At 40.2% G+C, this 15,434-nt stretch overlaps 1 non-coding gene across 1 annotated transcript; it reads right to left on the minus strand.

Moving 5' to 3' along the window:
• Nucleotides 1-649: 649 nt before the first annotated feature.
• Nucleotides 650-756, minus strand: LOC142166651 (small nucleolar RNA R71). The gene has a single exon (XR_012697054.1). It is a non-coding gene; the product is annotated as a small nucleolar RNA R71 (small nucleolar RNA).
• Between the last annotated feature and the right edge of the window lie 14,678 nt (nucleotides 757-15,434).

Here is a 15,434-nt window from a genome sequence, read left to right on the forward strand (position 1 = left end):
TCATTGAAATTCTAACGTTTGTAGTCGTGGTTGTTATAGGTGCATGCCTAAAAACTCCTCAAGAACTGGAGAATTATTCAAAGCATTATTAGATCCTGAGAAGGTGTTCAAGGCATTGAACCGTGCAAACAGGAAAGGCAAATAACAACAAAACTCAGCCGAAGGAATTGAATCAGACATGGAAGACGATAATCTAAACAATAGGGACAACGTGAATGTCCCAAACAACAGAAACAACTCAAATGACCCAAATGATCAGGGTGTGGCACCTCTTGTGCCAGAAGCAGCACTATATGACTGGGCACAACCCACAACTGACAACTTAGCAACTGCTATTGTAGTCCCTTATATACAAGCAGACTCATTCCAGATCACCAATAACATGTTACATCTGTTGCAGAAGAAGGGACTATTCTCTAGGTCATACGTTGAATATCCTCAGCAACATCTAAAGAACTTCCTCTCAATCTGTGCCACGTAGAGACAGCGCAATTTCACATCGGAAGTAATACGTTTGTTGTTGTTTCCATTCTCAATGACAGAAGTAGCCCAGACTTGGCTTAATTCACTCCATATCAGCTCTATCACTACTTGGGAGGAATTAGTCAAGCAATATTTGAGCAAATTTCACCCACCCAACAAAACTGCTCAACAAATTGATAAGATGTTGAGCTTCAAACAGAGACCCACTGAGACGCTGCATGAAACGTGGGAGAGATTCAAGGGTCTCCTGGTTACATGTCCACATCATGGTATTCCGGAGCAGATATTGGGGCAGAGATTTTACATGGGTTTAGCAGATACTTTGAAAGCTAATGTTGATGCTTCAACAGGTGGAGCATTTTTGAGCAAGACATTCAAAAAGAGCAAGATCCTGCTTGACAAGATGGCACAAAACTCAGGATGGACAACAAGGAACGCTCCAATCACTCGTGTGGTTCACTCAGTGGCTCTAGACACAGCTAACTCCATAGCTAAAAATATGGCTACTTTGATGACACAAATGAGAATCCTCACCAAAAAGGTGGAATAATCAGGCCAGAAGCAATAGGTACACATAGTTGATGCAACTAATGGGGGTCTACGCACATCATGCATTAATTAGCCAAATGTCTGCTCATGGAGTGCTGAAGGTGATAATCAACAATATCAGGAGAACATGAATTATATGGATAACTACGGGGGACCGAGACCAGGTGGTCAGAATTGGGGTCAGCAAAATCAACAATACAGACCAGCTCAGCAGCAGTACAATAACAACAATAATCATGGTGATATGCGACCACAAGGGCAAATGGTGCCTTACCAAAGGCAGCAAGGGTACAACCAGCAAAATCAGCAGCAGGCTTATCAATAACCTCAACAACAACAAATTGTGAGACATGAAGATCGGTTTGCTAAACTCGAGGGTATGATGCAACAAGTGATTGGGTCAACTGGAAAGCTAGCTGACAGAGTAGACTCACATGAGTTAGCAATTAAAAATATTGAGATCCAGTTAGGACAGATTTCCATGTCCCTAAATAATCATCCTCATGGGACGTTACTTGCTGACACCCAAATCAATCCAAACGAGTAGGGGCCGAAGCAGCTGATGGCAGTGAGTCTCTGAAATGGTAGGGACTTAGATCTAGAGCAAGAAATTGCTCGTGAAAATAGGTCGAATGAGACATTGGTGACAGTACCCATTGAGATAGATGATTCAGCAGGTTTAACTGAGGTGACGATACAGAATGCGCAATAAAACACCAACAAGGAAGATGTGGTTGAAAAAGAGACTGAAGCTGCATCGGAATCAACAGTAGAAGCACTGCCTAAACAAGAGAAAAGCTAAATTACAGGGAAGAAGCGACCTCCGGCACCATTCCCATAGATATTGGAGAAGTATCAAAAAGATGAGTAGTACAAGAAATTCTTGGAGATATTGAAGCAGATTCAGGTAAACATTCCATTGATTGATGCCTTAAAGGAAATGCCTGGGTATGCAAAGATGATGAAGGACTTGATGTCCCGCAAATTTGACTTCCAAGACTTAGCCACGGTTATAATGACTCAGACCTGCAGTGTTGTTGTGACGAGACCCATAGCTGAGAAATTGTCTGACCCAGGGAGTTTCATAATCCCTTGCACAATAGGAAACTTTGCATTTGCTAAGGTACTATGTGATCTAGGAGCAAGCATAAACCTTATGCTCCTAGTTATCTACAAAAGGCTAGGCATTGGAAGAGTTATACCCACGTCTATGCTACTACAGCTGGCTGACCGAACTATGAAAAGGCCCTCTGGGATTCTAGATGAAGTATTGGTGCATGTTGGGAAGTTTGTGTTTCCAGCAGATTTTGTCATCCTTGATTGTCGGGTTGATGAGGAAATCCCCATAATTTTGGGAAGACCATTCTTGGCCACTTGGAAAGCTCTAATTGATTGTGAAATTGGAGAGCTCAAAATGAGATTAAATGATGAAGAGATAACATTCAACGTACAGAAATCTATGCGCAGACCCAGTAAATTTTCCCATTGCTCTTTAATAGATGCGGTGGATGTAGTGTTGGAGGAGGAAGATGCAGCACTAAACCTTAAAGACCCTCTAGCAGCTTGTCTCATGAACTTAGACGAAGCTAATGGTGAATACTTGGCAGAGTGGGTACTTGCTCTTGAAGGCCAAGATTTTTGTAAAAAGGAGTTAGAATTTGAGCCTTTGCACTTGGAGGAAAGAAAAACTCCTCCAGCTAAGCCGTCAATAGAAGAGCCACCAAAGCTAGAACTGAAGCCATTGTCGTCCCATCTCAGGTATACATTCTTAGGACCCGACTTAACTCTACTTGTTATTATCTCATCCAGTTTGTTAGATGTGCAGGCAGAATAGCTTTTGCAGGTACTAACTGAGTGCAAGACTGCAATTGGGTGGACCATTGCAGACATTAAGGGGATCAGCCCGGCCTTCTGTATGCATAAGATTCTATTGGGAGATGGGCACAAACCTTCCAGAGAACATCAAAGAACGTTGAACCCCAACATGAAAGAAGTGGTGAAAAAGGAAGTGATTAGATGGTTAGATGCGGGAATCATATTCCCCATCTCTGATAGCAATTGGGTTAGCCCAGTGCAGTGTGTACCAAAAAAGGGAGGGATGACGGTAGTGAAAAATAAGAAGAATGAGTTGATCTCTACACGAATAGTCATAGGAGGGCGAATCTGTATGGACTATAGGAAGTTGAACTTGGCCACCAGGAAGGACCACTTCCCACTACCATTCATTGATCAAATGCTAGATAGATTTGCAGGGAGGTCTCACTTTCGCTGCCTAGATGGGTACTCGGAGTATAATTAGATTTCCATTGCCCCGGAGGATAGAGAGAAAATACCGTTCACTTGCCCTTATGGAATCTATGCTTTCCGGAGAACGTTGTTTGGCCTATGCAATGCACCCACCATATTCCAGAGGTGCATGATGGCCATCTTAACAGATATGGTAGAGGAGATAATGGAGGTTTTCATGGATGACTTCTTAGTGGTGGGGAATTCATTCGATGATTGCCTTGTGAACTTGAGGCGAGTTTTGAAAAGGTGTATAGAGACTAATCTGGTACTAAATTTGGAAAAGTGTCATTTCATGGTACAGGAAGGTATAGTCTTGGGGCACCTAGTGTCAAGTAAAGGTATTAAGGTGGATCGTGCAAAAGTTGATGTGATAGAAAAGCTTCCATCACCACCTCAGTCAAAGCAATCAGAAGTTTTCCTTGGCATGCCGATTTCTATAAGAGATTTATAAAAGACTCTTCCAAAATTGCTAACCCCTTATGTAAATTGCTTGAATAAGATCACCCTTTTGTGTTTTCTGATGACTGCAGGGTAGCGTTTGAGGAATTAAAGAAGAAACTGGCGACAGCACCTATCATAGTTGCCCCCAACTAGGAGCAAATGTTTGAGCTAATGTGTGATGCTAGTGACTATGTTGTGGGAGCAGTGCTTGGGCAACGAAAAGATAAAATCATGCATCCAATATACTACACAAGTAGGACGTTGAGTGAAGCCTAGCTAAATTACACTGTGACCAAAACGGAGATGTTGGCAGTGGTGTTCGCATTTGACAAGTTCAGATCTTACCTAATTGGCTCAAAGGTAATTGTTTATACTGACCATGCTACTCTCAGGTACTTAATTGAAAAGAAGGAGTCAAAACTGCACCTGATTCGATGGGTACTACTACTGCAAGAATTTGATTTGGAGATCCGTGACCGAAAGGGAACGGAGAACCAAGTAGCTGACCATTTATCCAGGCTGGAAGGAGCTGAAAAGAAGGTTGAGGTATAAAAGATTCTAGAAACTTTTCCAGATGAACAACTACTAACAATGAATCTCGAGCAAGCGCCATGGTGTACAGATATTGTAAACTACCTAGCGAGCGGTATTATTCCTTATGACCTTTCTTCTGTTCAAAAGAAAAAGTTCTTTCGTGATTGTTGTATGTATTACTGGGATAAGCCTTGTCTATTCAAGATTTGTGTTGATAACATGATCCGGAGATGTATCCCCGAGATAGACCAGTCTTCTATTTTGCAGGCTTGTCATGCATCACCATATGGTGGGCACTTCGAGGGAGTGAAGACAGCTGCGAAAGTCTTGGAGTTAGGGTTCTATTGCACATCTATAGATAAAGGGTTGTGATGAATGTCGAACGAGGAACATTTCCCGCGAACATGAGATGCCCATGAAACCAATTCAGGAAGTAGAAGTGTTTGATGTATGGGGGATCGACTTCATAGGGCCGTTCGTCAGCTCATATGGAAACAAGTACATACTCGTCATTGTGGACTACGTGTCCAAATGGGTGGAAGCTACAGCACTCCCTACAAATGATGCAAAGTGAGTAATTGGTTTTTTGAAATAGAATATATTCACCTGATTGGGCACCCCATGGGCAATAATCAGTGACGGAGGCACTCACTTTTGTAATCGAGCCTTTGTAAAGTTGTTGGAGAAGTATGGTGTAAGCCACAAGGTGGCCACCCCATATCATCCACAAACGAGCGGGCAAGTGGAAGTCTCGAATAGAGAAATAAAGAGTGTGCTAACTAAGACTGAGAATGCTACTAGAACAAATTGGGCGAGAAAGTTAGATGATGCACTTTGGGCGTATCAAACCGCTTTCAAAACTCCAATTGGCATGTCTCCATACAAATTGGTGTTTGGGAAGGCGTGTCATCTACCCGTAGAGTTGGAGCATGGATCTTGGTGGGCATTGAGATGGTTGATTCTTGATAGTGAAGTTGTAGGAACAAGTAGAGTGACGGAGTTGCACGAGCTTGACGAGTTCAGATATCACGCTTTTGAGAGCACAAGATTATATAAGGAGAGAATGAAAATGATATATGATAGAAATATTATAGAGCGGAATTTTAAACCTGGAGATGCGGTATTGCTATACAACTCATGCCTGAGGTTGTTTCCGAGTAAATTGAAATTACGATTGTCAGGGCCTTTTCGTGTGGTTGAAATTCACCCTACGGGTGCTGTAGAGATTGATGTAGAAAATGACTCTCGCACATTTAGAGTCAATGGGAACAAGTTGAAACATTATATGGGCATGGATGAGGCAAAAGAAGTGTCAGAGACCCATTTGATCGAGCCTCCGATGTTGAGCATACCTTAAATGCGCTTACCTGCGTCGTGCAGCAACGTTAAATCAGGGGCTTGTTGGAGGCAACCCAATTTTTAACCTCACTAACTCATAATTGTAGTTTAGGATTATTAGAATTTAGGAGTTGTGAGACTTGAATGGGCAGGTACAATCATGAATTGGACATAAAATAAGTACATAATAGAGTCGGGGTGCAACCCGGAAGCTAAATGTCGAAATTAAAGCGAACTGTATGAAAAATGGCCTATCGCGCTGCATGGGATGCCATGCCATGTGTCATTCCAGGCCAAATGAGTCTAAGAGGCAAAAGTGCATGGCCTCTGATAATTAACACTACCGCGCTGCATGGGGCGCCGCACCCTGCGACGCGGTAGTGCAAATATTATTAAAAAAATAAAAAAAATATTGTTTCTCTTAACCAGCCCATTCACCAACCCCCCCCCCCCATTTCTTTTCTCTATTCTTCACAAAATAAATGGCCCAGCCCTTTCCCCAAATCCCCCACTCTCTTTTCTTCTCAAATTCCTCTCCCACACACCTCCCATCCCTTCCATTCATCCTCAAGGTAAGTGTTTCTCTACTCTTCTCTTTTCTTTGAGTAATTTATTTTAGTGAGTAATATAGTTTAAGTTGAACTAAATCCTAGGTAGTGTAGTTGTGCTAAAAAAAATTCTTTTGTTTAATTCCTTGCTTATTTTAGCCATGCTTGGTGCTTAACTTGTAGGGTTTTCGTTTTGCTTCTAATTGTGGAAGAGTTTTTATATGTCTTGGTGCTCATAGACTAGTTTGATGGTGAAGTTGGGTGGAGGTACCTTTATGGCCGAAAATATGTGGAATATTTGTGTAAATTTGGAGCACTTTCTACCCTTGTTATATTTGTGTGGTTGTAGGATGGTTGATTGGTATGGATGTGTAGTAATCTTGAAAGAATTAAAGTTGAAATTATGAGGTAACTTTGGTGAATACCATGTATTTGATTAAATGCCTCAATGACATAGAAGGTGACATTGTAGCTTAGTAGAGAATAATTGTTATGAGAAAATGTAGTTCTAGGTGCAATTGGAATGCCCAATTCATTCTATGTGCTTGTGTAGTGCTGTATTGTACTTTCTAAAGTCTATTAGTAGTGCATTAGTATAACTTCTTTTCTTTCTCTTCTTAGTTACTAGATTAGCTTCTTAATTTTGTATCTTTAACTATATAGTCCATGCTTTTGTGGTTGTACTATTATGTTGGTGGTTGGGGGGATTGTTGATTGTTTGTGGCGCACTTCCATTGGGGTAATCTGAGTCCCTAATATATATTTTACTTGTGAATATGCCAATAACATAAGTGTAGGGTGGTTATCTCATTTGTTCTTGTTTTGGTTTTCGTGTTGTGGCTAATATTGTTCGTCCTATGCAGGTATAATGTCTCACCACCCGAGCAAACGCTCTAACACTGGTTCTTCTGAGGTTTCTTCTAGTAGCCGTCGTGGTGGGAGATGGGTACCTCCCCCCGCCTCAGTAGAGGAGGAAGAGGAGCGCATTGACCCTGATGCGGATACGGTGCCAGCATGCAAATAGGGTATACGGGCTGTCCCCACCCATGCTCGACACTGGTTTCAGACATTTGTCCCGTCGGTGAACCCGGACCCTGAGGTTGCTATTGACGATTGGAAGTTAGCCCGCAAATATGGTGAAATATACAACAACATTTGGGCTTTGGGTTTCGACAGTCTGTTCCATCCGGGTGATGCGGTGAATGTGAACCTAGTCAAAGAGTTTTATGCTAACTGGAAACCTGAAGCTAGCCTGGATGCGGTTTACAAAGTGCATGTAAGGGGTAAAGTGATTCTATTCTCCTCCCGGGTGATCAATCGGATTATGGGATTCACAAAGCATTCCCACAAGCTCTTTCATAGGTTTCTCCGTCGGCCAGACTATCCAGCTATCCACCGCCTATTATGTGGTACGGACTCTTCTGCCGCATGGACACGGGATGCGAATGAATTCCACAAGGATATGAAGAAGGCAACATTCCAGCGGCCAGCCAGGGTTGTTTTGCGGTTGATTAATGCCAAGATCATGCCCACTCAAAGTGACACTAATGTCCCCCGACTGAAAGTGTGTTTGATCTATGCCCTGTTGACTCGCATACGGTTCGATCTTGGTAAAATCATGCTAGAGCATATGGCTAAAGTGAGACCACTTGGGGCTCGCCGTCTATATTACCCGAGTATGATCACTCGATTGTTGCATGCATACCTTGTGGATGAGGAGTACCACTATGACAGGAGTATTCCAGTGTCTTACCCTATTAGGGCCTATGATGTTACGTCGGTGATAGACCCCTCTGCTACTGCTATTAATTCGGACTAGAGGATGGTTCGCGTTGAGGAGACACTACAGCTACTGTTTACTGACTTGCGCCTTCGTGTTGCTCGAGGGGAGGCCGGCTTGGAGGAGTTGTAGCAAGATTACCCCCTTCCTACTATGACTCAGCAGTGGTTGGGGTTGGCAAGAGGAGGACAACTGCCACATGATGTACATTCCCTCCGATGATGAGGAGTATTTACGCACCTTCGAGGGTGTTGATGATTAGGCCTCAGGGAGTCACCTTTTCACTCTTGATTTTATTGTTTTGCATTGGGGACAATGCAATCTCTTAAGTGTGGGGTGGGGTGCTCCTATTTGATTGTATTTGTACTTTTCTTTTCATTTGCCAATTGGTTTTATTTGATATGTTTCTTGCTTTCTTAGACAATTGGTCTGTAAATTATAATTCTGAATTCTATCGCGCCTGTAATAATTAGTAATTAAGTATGTAGTTCGACTCTTCCCGATGATGGATTTCGTCGGCTGGTTTCTTGAGGGAGATGAGTCGAAAGAAAAAAAATCATATATGTGAAAATTCAAAAAATATGTCTTTTATTTTAGTTTTTAGTGTAACAATTTTTCCTTGGTTTTTCTTTGTGCTGCAATTCTTTTTCAAGGGTTTTGCTTGAACCGGGTGTAGTTAAATCTTTTTATTATTTTTTTAGGAATTAAGAATCTTTAGTTAGGAAGCTAAGTTGAAGGATCAATTTTCCTTGATTGCATATGCCTTGAGAGTGGTAAGGGCCTTAGTTGTGACACCTAGACTCAATTTTTGACTCTTAAATAAGTGCCCTAAATTGTGTGATTAAAATTGCGCTTAACTGCTTTGACTAGAGTGTCTTGATTAGTCCAATCCTAAGTGAGTTATGTGCCATGTGTGTGTAAGGTTTTGTCTTATTTTGTATGTGACATTTGATGCCTAGAACTTGCCATGTGTGTTTGCAAATCGAAATAGTAGTTTTGTTCAGTCTTGAAAGTGATATAGGCGTTTCTTTGTTGATTCACATATATCTTTGTTGAGCCATGTATATATTTTACCCGCCTAATTGTTATGTATCGTAGTTAACCCATTTGAGCCTGTAATCCTGTTTCTTTGGCAACCACATTACAAGCCTTACCCATTTGTTTGAATTAACCATCTATTTGAACCTTTTAACCTCTCATGAGCACTTGAATTGTTATGAGCTTTGTAAAAGTTAAAGTGTGGGGTGGTTGGGTTGGCTTTTGAGTGGAGCTAATGAAATAAGGAGAAAGGTGCACTGTTTTGGAAAAGTAAGAGCCACTTGAATTGGGAAAGGAAAAGAAAAAGAAAGAAAAAAATAGTTGTATTGCAGTGAAAAAATATTCCTTCATAAGTGGTGACTTTTGATGTAATTGTGCTTAAAGAAGTATGGAGTTAATATATATTGATGTGAAGGTGGAGTTTGATTTGATATAAGTGGAGTTTAAAATGTTAAAATGTATGTATTAAAGTGCTTAGGGAGGTATAGTCACTCTTATATCTAAATGTATCTTAATCGTCTCGCAACCTACATTACAATCAAATAAAGTCCTACTTGATCCTAGACTGAATGAGCTCGATTAGTAGAGTAGTACACTACGGGCAAGCCTATGGTGCATCTTTTGTGGCATATCAATATTATTTCTGAGAGTGAGTGAATTCTTTCTATCCTGAGTTCCTAAGTGTTTTTAAATTTTATTCTGTGGAACTACTCTCTTTTTGTTGTGTGAGGGCACTTGATTCATGAAGGAAAGATAATGTCATTGACCTCTATGTTAGAGTAAGTGGGCGAGTGACTAATGCATGGTACTTTTGAGTCAAATCTTGAGGGTGGGATGTTATGATAAGGTGCTCAGTCTACTTTAATTATTCTTGGCATGATGTATCAGGGAGGTTATTTGATAAAAGGTTATCCCTAGATATAGTGTAGTTCAAATGCTCGAGGACGAACAATTGTCTAAGTGTGGGGTGTTGATGTTAGGCTAGAAACCCGTGTTTCAGCCATAGTATTACATTCCAATTACTGCATTTTTACGTATGTTTGAGCTCAAATGATAGTTAATTACACTTAGTACGTGTTTTATGCCTTGAAGGAAGTGACCCTGAGCTCAAAAGTTAATTTGGAGCTTTAAAGTCCGAATAAAACCCCAATATATTAATCCGGGATCGTGTTTGGAGGTCGTGTACCAAGTCTGGATGTTAAAAGAGGATGAAATAATTTCACTCTGAGGAAATTGCACTACCGTGCCACATGGGCACCATAAGGCGCGGTGCAGCAGTGTAAAAGGCTGCCTGACAAGAAAAGTGGAGGCTGCAGACAAAGTCCACTAATGCGCCGCATGGTGCGGTGCAGCGTGCGGCGCAGCTGTACAATTTTTACAGAGCCAAGTCCTATTTCTCGCAGGAAAGGGTGTTTTGTCTGGGCCCTACCCTACTTGGTATAAATACATATAAAAATGTTATTTTGAGGACTTTTGACATATCTTAGACCTAGGGAGACTATTTCGGAAGGGAGAAAACGTTTAGAGCAATTTCTGGAAAAGATTAGCATCAAATTCTTCATTCCTTCATCTTTGCTTGGTAATTTAATTATGCAAATTATTTGGAAAATTGTTACTATGAGTATGAGTAGCTAAATTCCTAATCTAGGGTTTTGATGGAACCTGTTGAAGGATGATTTTCTCGTTATGTTAATATAAATTAGTCATAGTATTATCTATATTTGTTAAACTATATGCTTATTGGTGTTGATTGAATGGCCCTCAATTAACTATTCCTATTTAGTTTGGATTACTCGGGAGAGAGTTCATGTTTAGGTAGTTGTTGAACATCATCACTCCTAACGTATATGAGGGATTAATACAAAGGGTTTAAAGGTGGGATTAGGGATAACGAAACCTTGGGTGCGATCTAAGTGAGTTGTACTTAAAAGCTAGCTAGCGTAATTCGGGAGAATATGTCTAGTATATTGTTGTAATTACTCGGGAGAGAGTTACGACAATTAGAGTGCTCATGATCGATAAAGAAGACTTAGGCGAATTTATAGCAAACATAGCGGAAAGGATTTCGACAACAGGGGAAATCAGAACCTTAGACCCTTCTAATTCTTGTTTACAAACCGTTCATAGTTAGTTCTTAATTACTGAATTTTTATTACATAAATATTTAGTTAATAAACACCCAAATTGTTGATCAAATATATCTGAAGATTAAATACGTGAATTTCTGTGAGTCTAATAGTTGTGATTGATAGGTTAATTCTCTGTGGGATTCGACACCGGACTTGTTAACTGGAATATATTTGCAGTGGCCATTTTGTCCTTTTTATAAGGCATAGTTGGGCGTGATCACTATACTCCTGACAAGAACCATTACCTCATTCTGAACAACCAAATGGTATTTGATCTTTAATATACTTCATTAATCCAATCACACTGATCCTAGATCCAATAATCTTATCTCACTCAGTACGAACTGCTCAAGCAGCAAGCCACCCCTGATATGACCAAAAGTCTCATATGATGCCACAACATGCCAATATGCTACAAACTTGATATATAAGGGAAACGAACTCTAGAAGGGACTACTCAACTCACGCCACTAATATGAACTTTCCTTAGAAAATTGGAAACGAAACACACAAAAAATCAGAATATAGAAAATTGTACTCATCATCACACTGTTGCGGCGTGCAACCTGATCCACACATAGAACTCATATAAGGAGATACACACTGAGCTAAATTGCTCATTACCACTAAATACCGAATATCGGTTGCAAGCACGCTAAGTGCATAATACCATCCCTGGGGAGACAGATAGAGCCATAAGCTACAAAACTCAAGTACAACTGAGATGCAATATATAATCTGAATCATAAGAGCCATCTTGCTCACATAACACCATTGCTACGCAGAACCTCAATACATAAGAAATTTATTGAACCGTTTTACTAATTACACTGCCCAATATATAATTACATGAAATAGCCGACGATGAGATAGCATCCAACGTCCGAATACTCCTTCATAAGGAGCGCTATGCAGAAATGAAAATATTTGGCCTGATATAAAGCCCACCTTCATGTTTAAATCCATCCAAAGACCTCAAGCTGGTTCTGATCGCACTGCACTAGACAAATAACCTTCCAAGGGTCCATAAATATCCCTTTTTCCTATAACTCACAAGAACAACCATCATAACATGAGTAAGTCTCCACAGTCCGCAACCCCATAAACTGGGTGCCCTTCAGGCATAAATTCTCAAATTAGCTATATTACCACAATCTTTTTACTTGGTTTAAATCTTCAATCAATCAAGTGACTACATGTCACACTATACAGTCTCCCCATGGAATACGCTCCCATGACCTTCCGCATTAGGTAACAAATCTGCACACTCATACCACCGGTCACACTAACTCTGTAAAGCAAATCAAGAATCCATAACCAGGATGCAAAGCCTCTTTCACAAAACACCAATCTCAAATGACGCTGAAGACAATATCAGCTTACTCTAAACATTCCAATCCCCTTCCTGCTCATTCAGGTTCGTGACATCCTCGTTAAACACCAAACTGCAACCTTGATCCTCACTTTAAAATTTCATACCGCTCACTTCACCTAATGTCACGCCCTTTTTTTCCCTCCCCTTTTTGACGGGGAAGAGGTCTGGGTTTCGACATTCATGGGCTGTAATGACTCATTTTCTTTTGGGAATTGGGTATTTGAAGAGTCGCCACCTAACGAGTTATGGTGCGTTAGGGCACCTAGAGTGATGAACTCTAAATTGGTTTGCATTACCAGAGATTAGGGTAAGGGGTCGAAGTAACCTCGAGGGGAAGGTGTTAGGCACCCCTCTTAGTCCACAATTGTGGGTCCTGGCTGAAGTTATATTTACAAATTAGTCCATATAAATAGTTGAATCAAATAAGTTGCAAGTAAATCACATTAGATAACTCAAGTGGCAAGATAAAGGTTTGAACAAGCTTAAATAGTGAGAGAGGATTTGGTAAAGAGGGGTCCTAGGTTTTTTATCCTATAGGATTACCCCACGCAATGTCCGCTAAACACTCCTCAATGAGGGGCTAAAGTGACATTAACGCGTAGTCATCATATCCCATGTCTACCCTTTCCATCCCCTTATTGGTCATGCAAAGCGAGTGTTTGGTCATTGATTCCTATTACGTGCTACTACTCGTCCCTTCATAATGGTCCCAGAGGGGGTTAGGACCCCTACCTATATGTAGTTCTAGACGTATCCCTAAGGTTTAGAAAGGCAAAAACTCTAAAGCGGCAGTCAAAACATTTAGGACTTTCACACATAATGGGAGCAAATAAAAGGCTCACAGTTTCCTCCTCAAGTAAACATACAAGCAGCATGACTCAAACACAATTAAGGTCTTTATTAATTAATATCCTAAAGCAGGATATCTAAGTGAATATGCAGAAACAGACAAAAACCTTTATAGCCAGAAGTTATAACCTAGCAGTTGCCTAAGGTCTCCCTTTTAAAAGCCTATTAGAATCAGAAACGCTAAGCGACAAAGACAACTTCAGGAAAAGGCAGTTTTAAAATCGCCCTAAGGATTGCCTATATGCAGTATACTGGCGTCTATGTTAATGCAGAAACAAGCAGATTTTTCGAAATAGACTCCTTTAATACCTATAGGCATGATATCTAGATGTATTACTGATTTTAGTCAATTTGCAGCAACATACAAAAAGACTTATTAGAACTAAATCGGAATTGAGTCCTATAGGCATGGCATCTACTGATTTAAGACATAATCGTTTGGAACCTATAAAGATGGTTTCTAACATGACAGAATGCATAACTTTATGAACATGATTGTTGTACAAACGAAATTAGAAGTGAGATCCTATAGGCATGATTTCTATTAGGAAAAGCAAACAGATTCAAAGAAAAGCAAACCTATGAGCATGTTTTCTACTTATACAAGCAGTCAAACTTTTAAAAATAATGTCCTAAGTGCAGGATTTCCACCCATATTACCCTTTAAAGCATACATCTACCCACCTTTTTACTAAATACCCCAAATATCTGTTTACAAATTATTACAGGCCAATGAATGAATTACATAAGTAGAAATAGAAAATCAAGAAGCTATTCTATAGGGAGCCTGCAATTAGTCCCAAGTTTCCCAAAGACTCCAATGGTCTCACAAGCCTCAATTCCATAGACAAATCAGAGTTTAGGTGCATCAAAGTTCCCTAAGGGTTTCAAGGACCCCGGGCAATGCTTACACCTAGACTTAGCAAGCAAGCATTGAACCAGTGCAGTGTGGAAAGGCTAGCCTCAGTATGCTATAGTTTAAAGAGCTATTAAGAGGATACCAAGGCAGTACACACACTAGAGGGGGTAGAACGTATTGGCTAAGAGTAAAGTGGAAGTGCAGGACACAAGTTGAAAAAGGTTTATTAAGGACTGGATCAGAAAGTCTATTTTTGAAAGCAATTAGTAAAGCAACAGAGATTGTTTGAAAAGAAGTTGGAGTAGTGAACAAAGCTCAAACACCTTAAGATAGGATCACACACAGCTAGTCTACAGAATCCAAATGAATTCAGTAGTCACACAAGGGTCAAAGGGTTTGGGACACATAGACGTGTGACTACAAACACATAACCCAGCAAGGGTCTTAGGACTGGTTTGGACATGCTCAGAAATAGTTGACACTTGTATAATCACAAACCAGTCAAGAAGAACACAAACACATAGAGGGGGATAGGGATTTGGGGATTCGTAAGATGGTAAGTACACAGTAAGTAAAAGACAAGTGACAAGGCATGTTTTGAAACACACTTAAAGGAATGCATTAATCTAAAGGGAAGGGGAGACATAACAATATGTTGATAATGTAACTTAACTACAAGTTTCAAAACAGAACCACAAGTAGAAGCAGACTAGAAATAAGAGAAACTGAAACAATAAGAAAAGCATGTTGTTGTTGAGGCTTTAAATTAAAACTAGGACATACTAGTGAAGAGAGAAGAAAGCAGAATGAAAGAACAAGAGAGCACAAATGATTAGCCTTGGCTTACAGCCGGCTAATAGTAGCAAATAGCACAAGAGAGAGGGGAGAGCAGAGATTTTTAGCAAGAGAGGTAGTTTTTGAAAAGCAAAATGTTTGTGTCTGTGTTAATGAAAAACTTAAGGTATTTATAGTTTTGAAAATAGGCAGAAAATAAGGTAACAAGTAAAGGTTCAGCATAATTATGGAAGTAATCACAATTAGAATCCAATTAAGACAAGTACTCCCCATTAACTCAAGGAATCACAGCTTAAACGGATACCAACAGGGATAATCAAGGAAAGAAAATCAGTTGAGAAAGACTATTTTTTACCATAAAAGGGGTAGTAAAAATATAGAGCATATGATTGAGTCTAAGTACAGAATACACCAATTAAGGAAAGGA

The sequence above is a fragment of the Nicotiana tabacum genome, chromosome 11, assembly GCF_000715075.1.
Source record: "Nicotiana tabacum cultivar K326 chromosome 11, ASM71507v2, whole genome shotgun sequence".
NCBI classification, from domain to species: Eukaryota; Viridiplantae; Streptophyta; class Magnoliopsida; order Solanales; family Solanaceae; genus Nicotiana; species Nicotiana tabacum.